At 39.0% G+C, this 21,512-nt stretch overlaps 1 protein-coding gene across 4 annotated transcripts in view; it reads right to left on the bottom strand.

Annotated features, from left to right (window-relative positions):
- The window catches only part of LOC126284067 (protein angel homolog 2-like), a 166,854-nt gene that overhangs the window by 1,924 nt on the left and 143,418 nt on the right, over window positions 1–21,512 (bottom strand). The window lies entirely within an intron of this gene.

A 21,512-nucleotide genomic window follows, 5' to 3' on the forward strand; every position in this document is an offset into this window, starting at 1 on the left:
AACATAGTAAAACTAGCTTCCAACTCAAGACCTTTTCTCATTGGAAAATGACTGGAGAAAAGATACAATTCTGGGATGAAGCATAAAGACAGCCAGGGTCTGTGGTCAAAAAAGACACAGTAGGACTGGAATAAGAAGGAAATCAATAAACAAAATGGTTTCCAAACTTGAAGTTCGTAGTGGCAGCAAAGGCAGATAACAAGTGTACGATAAGAAACGGGGAGTCCAAAAACTGAAGGGAATGAGATAGAAGTGAGAAGAAAAAAAGGAGGCAAAAAGCAAAGTAGTAACGTTCAGCAAATAAGAGACAAAGAAACCTAAAAATGTAATAGAATGATTAAAAAGAGAAACAAATAATTGTAAAATGGTGGCAGAAATAAGGAGGACAGAGGTTGAGGAATGATAAACAAGTGAGGGGCCAATAAGAGCTAGTTCACATGGGGGGAGTTGTGCAACCCAAGATAATTCCCTAGAATAAGCTTTCGCTTCCACAGATCTAATAAAATGAAGTTAGGAGGAAGAATCTAACTCACTCACATAAAAGGGCATATACATTGTATTTCAAAGTGACATGTTATTTTATTACAATTTGCATTTATTAATCCTCATTGATAGTTTAGTGGCCCTATTATATCCAAGACATCTTTGATGAAATATGTTTGCCGAGTTACAGGGCTGTAGCAAACAATAAGACTGCCATTAGGACGATTTTCATGATAACACAAATACAAGGCCATCACCCATGTGGCATGGAACTGGTTTGAAGTGTACAAAGAGTCTAGCTAGGATGCTGCACAGTTATAGCCAGCACGAAAAATAGCTCTAGATAGCATGAGTAGGATACTACGCAGACTGGACTATTTTGGGGTTAGACTTGAAAGAACCTTATTCCTGGTGGAAAAGTGGCCATCTTTTAGACGCCAGAACAGTACTGTGTAGTGTTTGAAGATTGGCTTTAGAGGTTTCTTAAATGTTTTTGTAAGCTCTGTTTGTGGACAACTGCAGTTGGTGAGAAATTTAAGTTGTTGGGTAGGGAAAATAAAATGTCAAAGTCGACAGTGTCAATGGCTTTGCTGAAGTCTAAGTGGCACATGACTGTCACCTCTTGTGCATCCATGGCAAGCTTCAGGTCACCTGTTAACTTTGTTAAGGACACAGGGTACTTATAAATGGTGGAAAAATTAAATTTATGACTTTATTAAATTCTATAGTCTTTCCTGATTACACTATATACATTATAGGGTTCCAAATGAAAAATGACCTATATATACCAAATTTGAAAGTTACGGTCAATTATGCCACCAGGCCCCATTTATTTCTGTTACAGAAACCAGTTTTTTAAGAACTGTGGACTTTCTGTTTCCAGCAATTATACGTATGATACGCAGTATATGTTGACAACAGTGCAGGTTTCTAGTGTCTGTAAATGATTATCTTTGCTAGTATTTACTTTTGTTTCACTGAAGCAGTTCGTTCACGTGTTGCTGAAAGTTTGTTGCCGAAGAGCTACAATTATTTGTGGAAGTACATATCCTTTAGTGTGCAATAAATACGAACTGTGCCACGCATCAAAAAATTCAATAAAAGGAAATTCCATGGTAGCCAGTTCACAAACAAAGCAACCCACACTGCTGAAAGTAACCTATGTATCAGTTAGTCAGGGAAGAAACTTATACATGGCACACCTCCTGGTGATTCAAATTTTTGTGTTAACAATGACGCTGTTTGTAATGCACTTGTTGTTGTTGATGTGGGCATCTTACCTTCTTTTATAAAGGAAGTAGTGAAATGTAAACAACGTGATGGTGTAGGCTGTCCGGAAATAACTGAACTACAAATTAGCAGGAAGGGTTTGGTGTCAAAATTAGTTGTTCTGTGTAGATCCTGCAATAAATCTACCTCAAAAATGACTTCGAACATTGTGCATAATTCATGTGATGTCAATTTGAAGTTAGTGTGCATGCAATGTGTGCAATAGGAAAAGGAAAAAAGGATGCTCAAACATTTTCTGGTTTGATCGACCTTCCTCCTCATCCCAGTAGGTCCAGCAAGTATATAAAAATACTTTCAGGTGCCACGATGGTTGTGTCTAAAGCAACTATGAAATGTGCAGTAGAAGAAACTGAAAATATTAGTGGAACCAGGGACATTGCTGTTGCACTTTATGGGACATGGCAACTTCGAGGACATCGTTCTTTGACTGGTGGTGTAAGTCTACTTCTCTGGAGAATGGAAAAGTTGTTGATGTTGAGTGCTTATCTAAGTACTGCCACACCTGCCATGGCAACACTGAAGGACATATTGAACATCACTGTTCTAAGGATTATGATCGTTACAATGGAGGTATGGAGTGTGATGGAGCTCTAAAAATATTTCAGAGGTCATTGCGCGTTTATAATATTAGACATACCAAGTACCTGGGTGATAGGGACTCTGAAGCTTTCAATAAAATTAATGAGTTCCATGTTTATGGTGATAGCTTCGTAACAAAACTGGAGTTTTGTGTACATGTGCAAAAGAGGGTGGATGCTGGATTGAGGAAGCTACGAAGAGAAATGAAAGGAAAGTTGCTACCTGATGGAAAATCTCGGTCTGGCCGAGGCAGATTGACAGAAACTGAAATAGACCTTCAGAGTTATTATGGACTGGTCATGAGATGAAATGCACCTCTGAATGATGTTACAGCAATGAGAAAAGCAGTAGGGGCCACCTACTTTCATAAGTTGTCCACGGATGACCACACTGTTCATGGACTTTGCCCTAGCAGATTCTTGGTGTGGTTACCAAAAAGCAAAAGAAAGTGGTCAAATATACCATCATAAGGATTCTCTTCCTGAGCCTGTTATGACTGAAATAAAACCAATTTTTAGAGACCTGAGTGACGCTGTTTTGCTTGTTAAATGTCTTCATGGGGGCACTCAGAATACAAATGGAAATTTCAACCATTGCATATGGGAAAGATTACCCAAGAATGTTTTTGTAGGACTAAATACATTAAAAGTTGGTTTACTAGATGCAGTGATATGTTTCAATGATTGAGTGATAGGAAGGTTGAAAGTGCTGAGAAATTTAAGCATAAAAAGTGCCTCTAAAATGGAATATCAATTGCTTGTGTGTGACAGACAACGGGTGCATGAAGCCAAAAGATTCGCTCTTCAAGTTACCAAAGAAGCAAGAAGTGATAAAAGGAATGACAAGAGGAAGCTTGAAGATGAAGAAATGCTTTAGGAATGTTCTGAGGCATAGTTTAATTCGACTCATATCTTCAATCACAATTTCCCGCAAGTTGTGTTTTTCAGAATTCAGGAACAAATATTCCTAAAGTTTATAAAGCATTGCTCTATTTTTTTCTGTAACTTGCAATAGTCCATACTTACGTAGTAGACCTAAGCTTTATGGCAGCATCCACTGAAATTACAGAAAAAATACCATTTTTGTTGGGGAAAAAATTATAAAATTAAAATGTAAGAGGTGATTTTTTTTTATCCCTGTACTACATATAATAGGTGGAATTAAATATATCTAGTACATCAGTCATCATGTCATGCATATATGGTAAAAATTTTGGTCTCCTTCACAAGTATAACATTGGATTAAACAGTACCTCAATTTCAGAAAGCATTTTGGAAAAAAAACTGCATCAATTTCTTTGTAATTTTTTAATAACCCTAAGCAGGTTCAATAATATTCAAAATACTCCTAATTTGTTTAGAAAGTGTGCTGCATTACCTAATATCAACAAACATCTGTAAAACAAATACATTATAAACAGTGCCTGAAAGAAATAGGTATTGATTTTTACATAATATTGAACCAGAAAAGTACCCTGTATCCTTAGAAGTTGTCCTCTGATGTTTATGGAAATCCAATTGGTATACGTTTTGTAGGCTGTGCAGTGGAAGAAGTTGTTTCCAAGTGTAAGCAGAAGTGAAACTAATGATAATAATAATAAAATTATTATTATCTGTTAGGTACTGGTGATAAAGACACAATTAATCTGATAAAAATAGTATTACATTGTGGCAGTGCACAGTTTTCTTCTCTTGTGGAATTGAGTCTTGTGGAATTGACATCTTTCAACTTTATTAGCAAACAAATAAAAGAATGAATTACCTTTCTGCATTGCACATTAATAGGAAAGGATTGATTTAAATACAATAAATCACCTCACTGTCAAAGAAGAAAGTTAGATGAGTTATGAAAAAAATTTCTTTTTGTGCGGCTAATAAATAAACAATACACGGAAATTTGCAGAAACATCAATTCATTCCCCCCCCCCCCCCCCCCCCCCTTACTTGATTGTGACTTATTACACACTGGCCTGCAGTTGAGCCAAAATATGTGAAATAATAGAGTCTGGTCTCACAATGTTATCGAATGTATGTAGCAATATGAAAGCTATCCAGTAAGTGAAGAACGTTCACTACTACTACTACTACTACTACTACTACTACTATTAATAATAATAATAATAATAATAATAATAATACAGGAACTCAATATATAGGTTTTGGCATATTGTCTTCTTTTCCATATAGTCACGTTTCACATTAAGGGACTTGTAGGACGTTGGCCCCAATTTGTGTAGATCCTCACCATACCATGTGTCAGCCCGTCTATTCAACTAGGTCATGACAGCATCCTTCACGTCTTCATTACTTGCAAAGTGTTTACTAACAAGGTGATTTTCAGTTTTGGAAACAAGAGAATGTCCAACAGTGTTATGTCCAGATTGTAGGGAGGATGCTCTATGATGTCCCACTGGAATTTCTCACACATCAAGGTTTGTGTCTTCCGGACAGTATGCGGATATGTATTTTCATGGAAAAAGAACAACTCCACACGAGAGCTTGCCTCTTCGGTGATACTAGATAGCCCGATGAAGGCGTTTAAGGGTAGCACAGTATGTGTCACTATTGATTGTTGTGTTATGGCACATGATATCGACTTGTAGGACCCCTTCATTGTCCCACAATACGGAAATCTTGTGTGGCTCCTGAGACGATTGTAGATGATCTCTCTCCATAAACAGTCAGTTCACTGTGGGGTTGTTATGAGAAACCTGTCTTTTGCCTCTTGTAACAATCTGGTCAATACATTTGTTGATATTCCTTTTGTATCACTTCGACAATGCTAATGCCACACCCATTCTGGCAGCTTTCTGGTGTCGGTGAACATGCGTGACACCCATCATGCACAGATTTTGTTGTACCCTAAGTGCAGGGTGATAATTTCATGCACAATTGAATGAGACACTTCCTGACATTGTTCATGCATCTCACTAATTATGAATCACTTATTCTCGTGAATGATGTGATCCACATTTTGTTTCAGTGAACCTACAATTATGAGTGTCACCCTGATCTGTCTTCATTATGAAGATTTGTTCTCCCAGTCTTAAATCCTGCAGAGAATGAACAACACTTAAAACTTGGTATGATTCGCAATCAGCACAGCTATGGTCACAGTGATCTCTGCACTTACCACATGACAAGGTCAGACTTACAATTGCATGTAGCAACCGTCCGCATTAACACCAAACGCCTGAACCAATGAGCAGTTGAAACAAGACATGTGCACAGACCACATGCAAACAACCATTCTTTACTTTCTGGATGGCCCTCACACAAACATGGTTGCTTCAGTGACGGAAAAGGAGGAGCCAATGAAATAACAAAGCTTTATCAAAATAAGTGTTAGTACTATCATTATTAATTTTTGTTCTCTTTTCGATCTGACTGTCACTGAGTACAATGTAAGGGGGCCACTCTGCAGTTGGTTGTCCTGACAATGAGCTACAGAACATTAAATTTATGCATAGGCAGTCAGTTTCTCAAGCTGCTCATTAGTAGGAAAAAAAAGGGAGGGAGACTGGCAGGAATTTGGTACTGAAAAGAAATGGCTGCAAATTCAGGTAAGGACAAGACAGAGATGGAAAATAACCTACCTGCCCGATTAAGGTATCTAACATTCCATGCTCCGATCCATAGAATACCAGTTTTATTTCTACTGATGATGACATCGTCCTGAGTAGTCCCCACCCAGAGATCTGAATGGGAGACTACAGGGTGATTCAAAAAGAATACCACAACTTTAGGAATTTAAAACTCTGCAACGACAAAAGGCAGAGCTAAGCACTATCTGTCGGCAAATTAAGGGAGGTATAAAGTTTAATTTAGTTGTACATTTGTTCGCTTGAGGCGCTGTTGACTAGGCATCAGCGTCAGTTGATGCTAAGATGGCGACCGCTTAACAGAAAGCTTTTTGTGTTATTGAGTACGGCAGAAGTGAATCCACACTAACGGGAAAGTCAACCGTCACAATGTCTGTATATGGGGCACTGAGAATCCGCGGGAAACAACTCAGTTTCCGTGACTCGCCTAAGGTGAACGTTTTCTGTGCCATTTCAGCCAATAAAGTTTTTGGTCCCTTTTTCTTCGAAGGTGCTACTGTAACTGGACTACAGTATCTGGAGATGTTAAATAATTGCCTGTTCCCTCAGCTCGAACAAGAAGCACAACAATTCATATTTCAGCAGGATGGAGCGCCACCACATTGGCACTTATCTGTCCGTAACTACCTGAACGTCAACTACCCGAGGCGATGAATCGGCCGCCAGGGAGCCCGTGACAGAGCACTTCATCACTGGCCTCCAAGAAGCCCTGATCTTACCCCCTGCGATTTTTTCTTATGGGGGTATGTTAAGGATATGGTGTTTCGGCCACCTCTCCCAGCCACCACTGATGATTTGAAACGAGAAATAACAGCAGCTATCCAAACTGTTATGGCTGATATGCTACAGAGAGTGTGGAACGAGTTGGAGTATCGGGTTGAATATTGCTCGAGTGTCTGGAGGGGGCCATATTGAACATCTCTGAACTTGTTTTTGAGTGAAAAAAACCTTTTTAAATACTCTTTGTAATGAGGTATAACAGAAGGTTATATTATGTTTCTTTCATTAAATACACATTTTTAAAGTTGTGGTATTCTTTTTGAATCACCCTGTATTTTAACTCTGGAATATTTAAAACAAGATGACATCATAATCATTTAACCTTACAGTAGAGCTGCATGTCTTCAGGAAGAATTACCTGGTGACTCCTGAAGAGGGGGCAGTAGTCTTTTAAGTAGTTGAAGGGGCAACAGTCTAGATGATTGAATGATCCAGCATGGTAACAGCAACCAGTGTTGCTGTGCTGGCAATGCAAATGGCTGAAAGCAGGGGGAAACTACAGCCGTATTTTTTCCCAACAACATGCAGCTCTACTGTACAGCTGAAAGATGATGGCATCATCTTGGGTAAAATATTCCAGAGGTAAAATAGTCCCCCATTCGGATCTCTGGGTGGGGAATACTCAGGAGGCTGTCATCATCAGGAGAAACAAAACTAGCATTCTATGGATTGGAGCATGGAATGTTAGATCCCCTAATCGAGGAGGTAGATTAGAAAATTTAAAAAGGGAAATGGATAGGTTGAAGCTAGGGATACTGGGGATTAAGGAAGTTTTGTGGCGGGAGGAACACGATGTTTGCTCAGGTGAATACAAGGTTACACATACAGGCCAAATAGGGGTAATGCAGGAACGGGTTTAATAATGAATAAGAAAAGAGGAATTGAGGATAAGTTACTATTAACAGAATAGTCAACACATTATTATAGTCAACATAGACAAGAAGCCCACTCCTAACACAGTAGTACAAGTTTACGTGTCTACTAACTCCGCCGATGAAGAAGAGATTGAAGAAATGTATGACGAGGTAAAAGAAATTACTCAGATCATTAAAGAAGATGAAAATTTAACTGTGGTAGGGACCTGGAATCCAATAGTAAGAAAAGGAAAAGAAGGAAAAATAGTAGGTGAATATGAACTGGGGGAAAGGAACGAAAGAGGAAGCCACCTGGTAGAGCTAACACTTGGTTTAAAAATCATAAAAGAAGGCTGTATATGTGGTAGAGACCTCAAGAAACCAAAAGGTTTCAGTCTGGTTATACAAAGGTTAAACTGGAGAAATTGGAAAAAGTAGGAACTTAAAGAGATCAGACCTGCATATGCTGAAAGAACCAGAGGTTGGTAAGAGCTTCAGAGAGAGCATCAGCTAATGGTTGATTAGCTCAGGGGATAGGAATACAGCAGAAGATGAATGGGTAGCTTTAAGTGATGAAATAGTGAAGGTATCAGAGGATCAATAAGTAAAATGACAAGGCCTACTAGGAAACCTTTGATAACAGTACAGACATTGAATTTAACAGATAAATGGAGAAAATTTAAAAATGCGGCAAATGAAGCAGGTGAAAGGGAGCACAAACATCTCAAAATGAGAAAGTGCAAAATCGCTAAGCAGGAATGACCAGATGAGAAATGTAAGGATTTAAAAGCATATTTCACAAGAGAAATATAAATACTGCCTTCAGGTAAATTTAAAAAAGTGTTTGGGGAAGAGAGACACAGCTGTATGAATATCACGAGCTCAGATAGTAAACCTGTCCTAAACTAAAAAGGGAAAGCTGAAAGATGGAAGGAGTACAGAGAGGGCCTATATAAGGGAGATAAACTTGGAAGAAATATTGTAGAAGGGGAAGTGGACATGATAAAGATGAGATAGGAGATACAATACTGTGAGAAGAATTTGACAAAGCTCTGAGAGATCCAAGTTGAAACAAAGCCCCAGGAGTACACAACACTCCGTTAGAACCACTGACAGAATCGGGAGAGTAAGCCAAGACACAACTCTTCCATTTGGTGCGTATTATGTAAGAGGCAGGCAGAATACCCTCAGACTTCAAGAATAATGTGCTAATTCCAATTCCAAAGAAAGCAATTGCTGAAAGGTGTGAAAATTATTGAAATATCAATTTAATAAGTCATGGCTGCAAGATGCTAACATGAATTCTTTACATAATAATGGAAAAACTAATAGAAGCAGACCATGGGCGAGATCAGTTTGGATTCTGGAGAAATGTAGGAAGACAAGAGGCAATACTGACACTATGACTTAAATCAGAAGATAGGTTAAGGAAAGATAAACCTATGTTGCTAGCATTTGTAGACTTGAGAAAGCTTTTGAGAATGCTGACTGGAATAATCTCTTTCAAATTCTGAAGGTGGCAGGGGTAAAATACAGGGAAAGAAAGACTATTTATAACTTGTACAGAAACCAAATGGCTGTAACAAGAGTTGAAAGACCTGAAAGGGCCGAGAGTGAGAAAGGGCTGTATACTGAGCAAGCCGTAAAGGAAACCAAAGAAAAATTTGGAGTAGGAATCAAAGTTCAGGGAAAAAGAAATAAAAACTTAGAGGTTTGCTAATGACACTGTAATTTTGTCAGAGACAGCAATGGACCTGGAAGAGCAGATGAATGGAACGGACAAGGTTTTGAAAAGATGGTATGATGGAAATTAACGAAAGTGAAACAAGGATAATGGAAATTAGTCGAATTACACTAGGTGATGCTAAGGGCATTAGAATAGGGAACGAGAGACTAGAAGTTTTATATGAGTTTTGCTATTTGTGCAGCAAAATAACTGATTACAGCTGAAGTACACATGATATAAAATGTAGACTAGCGATGGCAAGAGAGGCATTTCTGAAGACGAGAAATTAGTTAACACTGAATATCAATTTAAGGGTTAGGTAGTCTTCTGAAGGTATTTCGCAGGAGTACAGCCATTTATGGAAGTGAAACACTGACAAACAGTTTAGATAAAAAGATAATTGAAGCTTTCACAATGTGGTGTTACAGAAGAATGCTGAAGATTTGATGTGCTGATCACATAACTAATGAGGAAGTACTGAATACAATTGGGGAAACACGAGATTTTTGGCTCAACTTGACCAAAAGAGGGGACTGATTGATAGGACTTATTCTGAGACATTAAGGGATCACCAACTTAGTATCTGAGGCAAGTGTGAGGGGTACAAATCAGAGGGAGACTAAGAGATGAATACAGTAAGCAGATTCAGAAATATATAGGTTGCAGTAGTTAGCTTGGAGAGCTGCATCAAACCAGTATTCAAACTGAAGACCTTATCAACAACACAGACATGCCTGAAATAGTGATATCATCTGGCAGAAGCACTTTCAGTAACAGTTTTTAAGCCAGTCAAAGTAAGACAATTATGTTAGTTTGATGATATAATTGCTTTTTTTTTTTTTTTTTTTTTTTTTTTTTTTTAGAATATGTTTACTGTGAGTATCTGCACTAGTGTCTGATATACTTGTCACAGAAGTGAAGATCTGATATCTTTGTGTTGGGTTTAGGAAATTTCTACTGTTTCAAATTTCTGTTAAGACTTCTCAAATGTATATACCTCTGACGTCGCCAACTTTGCAGTTGTAGCAAACTCAGCACACTATTGCCAGGTTACATTCTTTTATAGATAATACATCTCAGAATATTCTTCTTTTGCTTCAGATATATTATTTTACTATGAGTGGAAACCATGGGAGTTGTGGAGCTGTAGCAAATTGTTTCACCTGTGGGGAACGTATGGAGAGAACTCTGGGCTGATCACTAGGGACCCCCTCTTGGAACTTCAAAATATGCAGCAGGAATAGAGTAAGAGAGAAGCAGAAAAAAAGATCTGTGCCCTTCATGCACGTTTGGAAGAAGCCAGGAGAGAGACAGTGAGGACGAAGGGAGGCGGTGGTGTTGCGGGTGGCTGAGAACTGGCAGTCTGTAGGAAGGCTAGCTGGAGTGGTCTGACGGATCTGGAGGATGTGGTCTGATGGATCTGTTGTGTCAAACATAAAGGTCAATTGTCAGTGGCTATCATATTACAGCATGTCAATACATTTCACAATGCATTTCAAATGGTTACATTGACACTTGTCACCATGTCACACCAAGGCACCATCAACGTTTCTCAGGAACACAGTTTTGATGTCTGACGTCATTGTCCATTGTTGATCACATGACACCCAAGCTCATTTCTTCTCAATACACAACCATGCTCTCAGCCACAAACATTGTGCTTTTGTCAGACTTCGGCTGACATCACCTGTTATTCTACATCTTTTTACTTGTTAGCGATTAATGACAGTTGCCAAGTTGAGCTCATGTGACTTGAACTGAGATAACATGATGTGGTGTGGTGTGAAGGACAGTGTAAAACGGTGATGTGACGGTGTCATGAAGTGATGGTACATAATGTTATGGAGCCGTGATGGCCAGTGTGAATTGGCGTTAAAAATTTTCAGGTCCCAGAGTTGAGGGGAGAGGAACCTTGAGTAGGAAACATGTAACAAACTATGCACACCAGTAGAAAGGCTAAGAGTAACACTAATGTCATGCAGAAGAGAGTACAGATGCCAGATAGCAGTCTCGGCAAACATGTAGACCTTAGTTACAGGAGAAGATTTGATTAGTATCACATCACCAGCATTTTTAAGCTCAGTGTTTTTCTGAATGAAGCAATTTGTGGGTTTAAGGCCTTTGTGTAATGATTTCATGAAAGGTGATCAGATAGTGATGATGGGGCAGGGAACAGCTGGGATAGGGCAAGGTGTACAGCATATGTGGTGCCCCCATGGAAGATAGCTGCCCTAACTGGTTACATAAATATGAGCATGGGTGTCCTATTCCAGTGTCATGATCAGCCGTCTTTGCAGTTCTGTAAGACGATTCCATTTGGAGTTGGGGATGGTACTGACTGATTGCTGACTGGGCACGCATCTGCTAGTGTCAGTGGGATTTATCAGGAGATGAGAAATAGACAAACATGGCCTGCTCCTCAACAGGACTGGAAAAGGAGATCGGTGGAGTTAATTATTAATATAGCAGCTGGGTGTGAGGCCACACAATGTCAAATACCTACTGTTATGGGTAGGAAGACTATGCATTTTTGGGATAAATCATGACAAAAGGATCCCCTCACTTAAAAGTGCAGCAACCAGTTAACAGATTTCTAAAATGTATACATGTCAGATAGAATTCACCACACTGGTGTGCACAAACACCACAGAAATTTTCTCAGCATTATCTAAGCAGTCTAATAAAAACAATGCCAGATTGAAGTTGAATTCCAGTCTTTGAACAGCATGGTGGTATGCACTACAGTGCCTTGGTGTAGGCCTTGATATCAGGGTGTCCAGCAATATTTTTTAAGTACCAGGATCTGACAACAAAACTAGATGTAAGATGTAGTTTGAACAAAAAACACAGCAAAATTACACAGTTCATGTCACCAACACATATGTTTGACATCAACCGCAAAAACTATTCAGCCAGACAGATCGTAGCTGCACTAATTTTGGACGGTGCATAAAGCAAGTTGGGGGCACAGAAAACAGTGCAGTCATTGTTGTAATGCAGAACTGGAGCGATTTATCTGATGTCCAGAAGGGCATGATCATTGGCTTTCGGGCCAAGAGTGGAAGCACTTCCGATACAGCTAAGTTTGTAGACTACTCCCTTGCTGCTCCCATGGTTAAAGAATACCATGTGGCAAAATGGCACTGGAGTTGAGGTGACAGTGGTGCACGAAAGGCCATAGATGACACGGCTGAATGATGGCTGTGGAAACATGTAAGGGCGAACAGACATGGGACTGTTGAGCAACTGACCTCTTAGATGAACCATGGACCTACCAACAGTGTCTCCTCAACAATCACTCAGCGGATGTTGCTGTGTATGGACCCCTGCAGCAGAATCCTATTTCATAAAACTATGCATACTGCTGTTCACTGGTGACGAACGCTGGAATTTGCATGCCATTACAGCAATTGGATGTCAACTGTGTGGTGACACGTGGCCTTTTTATATGAATCTAGTTTTATGCTCCAATCGATAGATGGCTGTTGCTGGGTACAGGGTGAAACAATCTGAAAGCAAGGGAGCGAGTGTTACTGAATGTCAGAATGTTTTTGTTGCTCTTCTTGGGTGATCTCATCATTATAGAGGGCACAATGGATCAACACAAGTATGTGTCTATTCTTGGAGACCATATTCAGGCTTTTGACAGGTGATCCATTAATGTGACTGGACAGTGGAGAATGAGACCAGGTCACAAAGAAAGTAAAACAGTTGTTGGAGCACACATATATAAAACAAAGAACCCTGTCTATCTTTGTAAAAAAAAATTACACTGTTTATACAGAGATTTCAGAATAAAATCTGAAGACCATTTGAACAAAACTATTATGGAAGAAACAGTAATAGACTTGTCTGATATGGGCATTTATTTATTTCTCAAGTATAGATCTGCTGTGTTATTATATAGCACATTGTACATTGTGTGATTTTACATGTTATATCATACAAATTCTGTTTTATTACTAGTTAATTTTGTTGCTGGAATTTTTTAAAAAAATAACATAAAACAATAGACAAACGCATTTGCACAGTTTTGTTTAAACTTGTTGCTAACTTAGATAATGATAATAAATAAGATACATAATAGGTTGTGATGTATTTTAAATTAAAATTAAAAGTGTATTTGATGGAAGAAACAAGAGGTGGCAATATGATTTAGATATGATGTGACAGTTCTTCTCTTTATACCTTCTGTATGTATGGTTACATCTGTACCATATGTTGTCTTGGTAGTTGTAATACTTAATGTATTGATTAGTTCAGTTACAATATTTTTTTCCAACTTAAGATAACGGTGGAGATTGAGAGTTGATTTAAAATGTCATAGTCAGCTGCATCAGGTGCAAGGGCTCAGAAAAACTTTCATTTAGACACACCTGATGCAATGAAAGAAGAAGAAATGTCAGATCTTCAGATACTGTTACATACTATGAAATGGTATAACAAACAGATAAATACACAGTTTTCTTTTCAGACTGATTCAATTTAGTATTGTGGAGACTTCGCTTACTTTTGCTATGTTTGTATGTTTATCTTGTCTTCACTTCCTGTGTGCGATATAGCATACGAATTCGTGTCTGTGCTTGTGTCTGTGTTGTTTACTATGTACTGCTGATCAGTCCGATGTAGAGCCTGTCTTATTCTAGAGTACGGTTTCTCCTGTTTGTATGCCGCATGTAGTGTTCACAATACTGTATCTGCAATGTTGTTTATAGAGTTCCAGTCATCTTGTCCAAATATATGGACATTAAGTGACGTCACAAGCAGGTAGTTTTTAGTGACAGAACTACTACTTCAGCACAAGAAACCTCTCTCGCAGTGCTATATCCTGCAAAAAGTGCATGTAAGTCTGAGTGTGCCGAGGGCAGTGTCACCACACGTGTGTACTTTAATCAGCCACCCACTCAATCTGTGCGGGTCAGCCACTAGAGGGCGCCTGTAGGAAGCATGCACATGACATGGTCTCCGCTATTCTGTCTACCGGCAACTCGTGCCTATGTATATGTGGAGCAGCCCCATGGTTCACACTCACTATGTTCTTTTTGTTCGTACAGCTCACATCAGTTGTTCTGTGTGTCACTTATGTTGCACCTTATGTACGATTCTTTTATCTTGATACATATGGAGTCTCAAGAGGCTTATTTCTATTGTTCAGAGGTTTATGAATAAAGCCATATTTGTGTTACTTGGATCAGTTTCATTTATTACTTGGTTACTACACTCAGCACTTTCCATGAGTTTTGTCTTTATAGTTTGTAGTGCTCTTAGCTTTTCTCTACTCATTTTATTCTTCATCTCAGTTTCATTTGAGGAATTCCAAACTGTCCTATTCTCTGCTACTGTTCAATGTATCTATCATGTGCATTTCAGAAGCTGTGTATTACCTGCTGCTTGACAGTTACAGATCAGCAGCCCCAGCGACACCAACCACATTGCCAACACCACGAACGGCTATGAGAAACACTTCAGTCACATTTCTGACCAGACTTGAGTTGTCAGAGAAACCTCTTTTATGGTTAGCATCACCAGGGAGCAGAATGCATGCAACCTTGATAAATCTCTTCTCATTTACAAGTCCAATCTCGCCACTAATGGCCATCATAAAGAACTGATTTATGCAAACCCAATCTTCATCAAATTCTTTAAGGCTTTCCTTCACTGACATGATCTCTACTATACTCTGGAGTTCATGGGCAATGGCGTCGGCCTAATGACCACCAAAGCAATTTAAGGTAGTTAGCTGTGCTGATGCTATGCCTAACTGTCTCTTCTTATGGTCGCTGTTATTTCCACTTCTGGGATTGAACATGGTATGCCCTTCATAAGAAAATAATCCAGGGGTGATTTACCCGTAATTTTATATACCATACTCTTCAAAAAGTAAGGCATTAATTCCAAAATGCCAAGATATCTTTCTTTGATATGTCACATTGACCCAGAGCTTTCTTGGCTTTTACCTGATGTCCACTTTCCGAGGTTACAATTGATTTTGTTATTATTCAGATGTAGCATGGAGAGCTGTACCAAACGAGTCTCAGGACTGAAGACTACAACAGCAACATTGTTCAGATATGTTTCGAAGCTGGTGTTGTGACGAAGCAAGCTGGGATAATTTTAATTCCCCTCTTGTTTTGTCATCTGCCTCCTTAAAATTCATTTCTTCATTTTGATTTAATTAACATTGACATACATGAGTATAATCTGTATTTTCATAAAAAAGAAAGATTGGTCCTCAGTTTTGGACAGAACACCAGATCCAATTTTGTGTTTAGTTTTTATGTACGTAATTGATTTTTCTAATTCCTTATGACTATTCCTGGTTAGTATCGTTTGTTATAGGGTGAAATCAGTGATTGTTTCTTAACTTAAATTCTATTGTTGATGCATAAACAAGTACAAATTCTGTAATAACTGTAAACATTTGGAAGATGAAGTACTAGTAATCTTAAAGTATCTATTTACCTCTATTGAAAAACATGTTAGCAAAATCAGCCCTTCATTAATTCCAAGGTAATTAACAGTTTTGTCTAAAGTATTGTTTGTGTAACTACATTTGTTAATTTCATGATTCAAACAAATAATTCGGCCTAAACTTCATAGTAGAAGAAACTGTTAAAAAGACACAATTTTTCGATGTATTCAGTTAATTGAGTAAGTTAAGTTTTAATTGTAATTTCTGTAAATTTAACTTCGAACAATGTGTAGTTTCAGTAACGATTATTGTAATGATATATAAGGACGTGATTTTTGGTCACGCAACAGTCAGTCCATGGCCGAGTTTCTGATGAGTAACCTATGCTGGTTAGAACAATAACAATGCTTCAAATTAACTGTGGAATAAGTGTTAAACAATTAGGTTATGTGTAAAAATAGTGCCCGTGTCTGCTCCACACGTACCCGATTATTCTTAAAGAACTGTGAACTTTGTAGTTAGGTTTTACTGTTCATAGCTGTTCAACAGTAAACTATCATAGCAATATGTGGAGTTTCACCTGCTAACTATTAATGAGGCTTATCGAAGGCTAAATAATAGTGCACTGGTCATATAACTGTGTATTATTAGTGGGTTGTGAACAGTGAAATTAAAGTACTATGACACACAACAGTGCATCTGTTGGCTATATCATTTAAAGTAGTCAGTGTCTGAATCCACACAACCCATTTTTCAGCCAGTACATCGACACCGAGGTCAACGAACGAAGAAATACAAGCAGGTGGGACAATCAGTCTGTTTCCACAAACTTCTGGCTGGACAATTTTTCTCACTAATTCTCTGACTATGGATTGGAGATAATTATTGACGAATGGAGTGAAGGGAGCATCTGATTACCTATGATACGTTTTATTTAATTATCATAGGTAGAGTTTACAATATGTTTAATGTCTGGAACAAAATTTCTGTACACAGACAAACGCAAACAGTTACGTAAATTTTAATCACTGATGTTCGCTCTTAACCGAGACTTATTAATTTTCATAACAGAAAAAAATCTCTCACAAGTGTATGTCGAGCCAAACATTGATCTTATCTTCGCGGCTTCATGATGGAGACGAGAAAACTCTAGTTGTGGAAAGTCGTGATAAAAGTCTATTACATGTCTTGCCAAAAGGAACTTGTCTATCAGATGAGAATTACACTATAGATCTATTAATTCCATTTGAAACTGGGATGAATATCATCTACAGAAACAGCAAATGGTCTTGAGAACCATTCAAAAGCTTGGGACAAATATGATATATCCACAAATCTCTTGAGAAATTCCTCTTTTATTGCACTAAGTCCAGAAACATATTCTTTGCAATTCTGTTCTCGCACAGTAGACAGAGTAGGGAAATGCACTGCATTCCCTGACGAGAGCTTTCATTCCCTCAGCTCAAGCTTGCTAGTGAAAGCTTGCACCTTTTCAGCCATTTAAAAAATTAGCTGATTTTCCCTTTGCAAACTTGTGTTCAATGCATTCATGTGTCCAGTAATGTCCACTAAAAATGCAAGGTCAGAAACCCACTCTGGATCTTCTAACTTGGGATTGTACCTTTCTTTGTCCTTTAAAAACTGATTCATTGGTATTCTCAGCTCAAAAAATCTTTTGAGAACATTACCGCGGCTAAGCCAGCGGCCTTCGCTGTGGTATGGTATGTCATCATACTCTTCCCCAATTTCAGCTAAATATGTGTGAAACTGTCTATATGTAAGCCCATGGTATCTCAAATAATTAACTGCCCGAATAACCACTTGTATGACGTCCCCCAGTTTTGCTGCTTTTACACAGAGTGCTTCTTAGTGCAAAATGCAGTGGATGCTGTACAATGATTCTTCTGTATGCTGTAGCTTTTTTCTTAGTAGTCCAACAAATCCCATTTGTTTCCCTTTTGTTGCAGGTGTTCTGTCTGTTGTCACTGACACCAAACGTTCCCAGTTTAAGCTGGCTGAATCTACAGCTTCTTCAACGGCTTTTAGGATGTGGTGGTCGTGCCTTTTAAAGATATCATATCTAAAAAATCCTCTGTTATGTGAAGAGCAGTGTCCACGCCACGGACATAAACCACTAACTGCGCGGTGTCTGAAATATCTGTGGGCTCATCAAGTGCGATGGAAAATTCAATAAACTCCTGCACCGCACTCCTTAATTGATGGTAAACGTCACCTGCCATGGCACTTATACGATGACTTACAGTCAGCGGAGAAAGAATGATAGCTCGAAACTGATTTGCATTCAGTGGGCAAAGTAAAAAAGCAGCATTATTGATGCACTCCTTTATAAACTCATCTTCAGCAAATGGTTTTACAGCTCTCCCTATATTAAGCGCAATCTTATAACTTGCATATACTGCTGGGCTATCATTGTTGTTGTCCTGAAAAATTGAAAACAGTGCTCCATAAAATGTTAAATCAATTAGATGAGAGACATGACAAAAGAAAGTCGCAGATCTCTCGTGACAACAGAAACTTACGTCAGATTCATCTCGTATCATCAGATCGCTCTTTTTAAGCTCAGTCGATTTCCCCATCCGCTCAGAATCCGACAATAAATTGTACTCGCCCTTGTAAAATTTATTATAATGATGTTCAATACTAAACTTCTGCTGACCAGTGAGAATACTGCCACATATTAAACATTTTGAATTTTCCTTTTTAAACGATAGCAAATCTCCACGTCTCCGTTTCCTTGATTCACTCTGCATTTTCCAGTTCTTGAAATACAACGTTTACTACGTAAAGGTCCCTTTGCATCAACATCCACAGCATAGCCTGGCATTACACTGCCACAACCTGCCAGCTGTCGCCACTGCCCCAGTAGACGACTGCACATGATCAGCACACGTGCAGTGCTGTGCGCTCATGAGCCGCGTGCAACATTTGCCCCCTGCCCCTGACTTAGCCTATACAGCCCAGTAGCTATGGCTCATAGTAATTCCAGTAGTGACTTCGATTTTGCTTTTACCTCCTTTGGTTCCTTATTTACTCTTTCTACTTCCTTTAAACAATTTTACTTTACAACCACCAAACAGCTCAAAACTTCTGTGGGAAAACAGAAGTGCTAGTAATTTTGCTGAAATAAGCTTGGTAGGAGGAAATTTTTTTAATCAGATTATAAGGCTTTCAGTAGCTGAACAATATTCTGACCAACTCCAGTACAACCTGTCTTAAAGTCACCAAATGTCTGAAAGTACAAAACCATGGGACCATTTGGATTATCCTCAACTTTCCTTAACATTAGGGCCATCTATGGGCACATGAACAGCCTGCCTTTTCAAGTTGATCTCACAGTGGATGCACCTGCCTCAAATTCTTCAACCATATCTTTTGCAGCACTTTAAATCAAAATAAGTGAAATGTGGTACCTGTTCAAAACATGGCCCAACAAACTGTTCCCAAAATATACAAACAGATCAAACTCGATCATGACTATGAAACACACTGAGTGAGGTGGTGCAGTGGGTAGCACACTGGACTCCCATCCGGGAGGACAATGGTTGAAACCTGCATCTGGCCAACCTGATTCAGGTTTTCCATGATTTCCCTAAATAGCTCGAGGCAAATGCCGGGATGGTTCCTTTGAAAGGGCACAGTCAACTTCCTTCCCCATCCTTTCCTAATCAGAATCAGATGACCTCACTGTTTGGTCCTCTACCCCAAATCAACACTGCAACTACCGTAGCACAGCAGCAACAATTTCCTGTAGGTGTTTAGTGAAAAATGGCTCCAGTCCGAACATAATTTTCTGTTTACTTTTGAAGCTGCATTTTGGAGTCAATATTACTGTCTGGGAACACATCTGGTAAGCTGCCAATGTACTGAGAAGATTGGTTTCTCACAGCATCCAACAGATCAAATGGATCTCTACCTTCACTATGGCATCCCTCTGCACATAATCTAACATCGTCAGATCTCATCCAGAAGTTTTTATAGTAGGTGCTTCATGCAATTGCCTCAGGGTAACAACTGGTTGTTGTGACACACCACAACTCCCTGCCTGTGCTGCAGTAGACTAAAAATACACGGAAACTAATAAGTACTACTTTTCTTCACAGAAAATGATAGTATTATTTTTCAGTGCACTTGTCAAATCAAAGGCACTGTCAAGATTGTCCTTTCCATTGTTGGAACTGACAATCAGCTGAGTGTGACTAGCGATGGCAGGCAGCACCACAGGGGCTAGGTCTGGTGCAGCAGCATTGGAGCCTGGCTATTTGCTTGATTAACATAGATAAAGATGATGTGACCTTCCTGGTTGTCTCAAGCCCAGCACGCTTCTTTCCCTTGCATGTCTGGACAAGGTCTGCTTGCTTATATGGCTTAGTGACAAGTTAGTTTTACAGCACGTATGACCCCATGAATAGCATGGTTTTAGAAAGCATTGTTCATGCAAAACTCAGCTTGCCCTTTCCTCATGTGGTATATTGTGAACAATGGATGAAGGCCAACATGCAGAGTCTGTATTTCTAGATTTCCAGAAAGCATCTGATGTGGTGCCCCACTGCAGGATGTTAATGAAGGTACAAGGATATGGAATAAGTTCACAGATATATAAGTGACCCAAAGGTTTCTTAAATAATAGAAACCAATATGTTGACCTCAATGGTGAGTTTTCATCAGAGACAAGTATATCATCCGGAGAGCCCCAGGGAAGTGAGGTAGGATCGCCGCTGTTCTCTATATACACTGTTGATATGGTGGACAGGGTGGATGCAATCTGTGGTTGTTTGCTGATGATGCTGTGATGTATGGTAAGGTGTCATAGATGAGTGACTGTAGGAAGATACAAGACAACTTCAACAAAATTTCCAGTTGGTGTGAATGGCAGCTAGCCCTAAACGTGGAAAAATGTAAGTTAATGCAGATGGTTAGAAAGATCAAACCTGTAATGTTTGGATATAGTATTACTAAAGTCCTGCTTGACACAGTCAAGTCATTTAAATGTCTGGCCATAATGTTCCAAAACAATATGAAGTGGAGCGAGCATGTGAGAACTGTGGTAGGGAAGGCATATGGTCAACTTCGGTTTACTGGGAGAATTTTAGGAAAGAGTGGTTCACCTGTAAAGCAGACCTCATATAGTGATGCTGGTGTGACCTATTCTTGATTACTGCTCAGACTGAAGGAAGACATCACAGCAATTCATAGGCGGGCTGCTACATTTGTTACCGGCAGGTTTGAAGACCACAAGTGTTACGGACATGCTTTGGAAACTTAAATTGGAATCCCTGGAGAGATGGCGATGTTTTTCAAGAAACACTGTTGAGAAAATTCAGCAGTTGGCAGAGAGCGCCAGATAACAGGCAGCAATGCACTTGCGCAGCTACGATGACGCAGGAAGCCCATATAAATATCTTACATTATGTCACAAAAGAAACAAGACATCCGACATTACTCCAAGAGCATCGGAATTTTGTGAACAATACTAAAATACATAATTCGGCTTAAAGTGCACATTTGTATGTCTAAATTTGGATGTAAACTATCTTGGAGTACCAGTACTGTATTATCCCATGTTTGGTTCTTTATTATGGCTTAATGGCACACGTGCTAGAAAATGAAAATGTTCACTTGAAATGCAACGAACAGTTGAAACTAGCCATTAGTGGGGAATTAAACACTTCGTTTCAAGTAAACTGACTGCCTCAGCAGCATAGATTAATAAAAGCCAAATTTCTTAAGCAAAACCAACAAAAATAACTTCATTGTTCTGCAAGGCGA

Source organism: Schistocerca gregaria, chromosome 8, assembly GCF_023897955.1.
Source record: "Schistocerca gregaria isolate iqSchGreg1 chromosome 8, iqSchGreg1.2, whole genome shotgun sequence".
In the NCBI taxonomy this organism is placed as follows: Eukaryota; Metazoa; Arthropoda; class Insecta; order Orthoptera; family Acrididae; genus Schistocerca; species Schistocerca gregaria.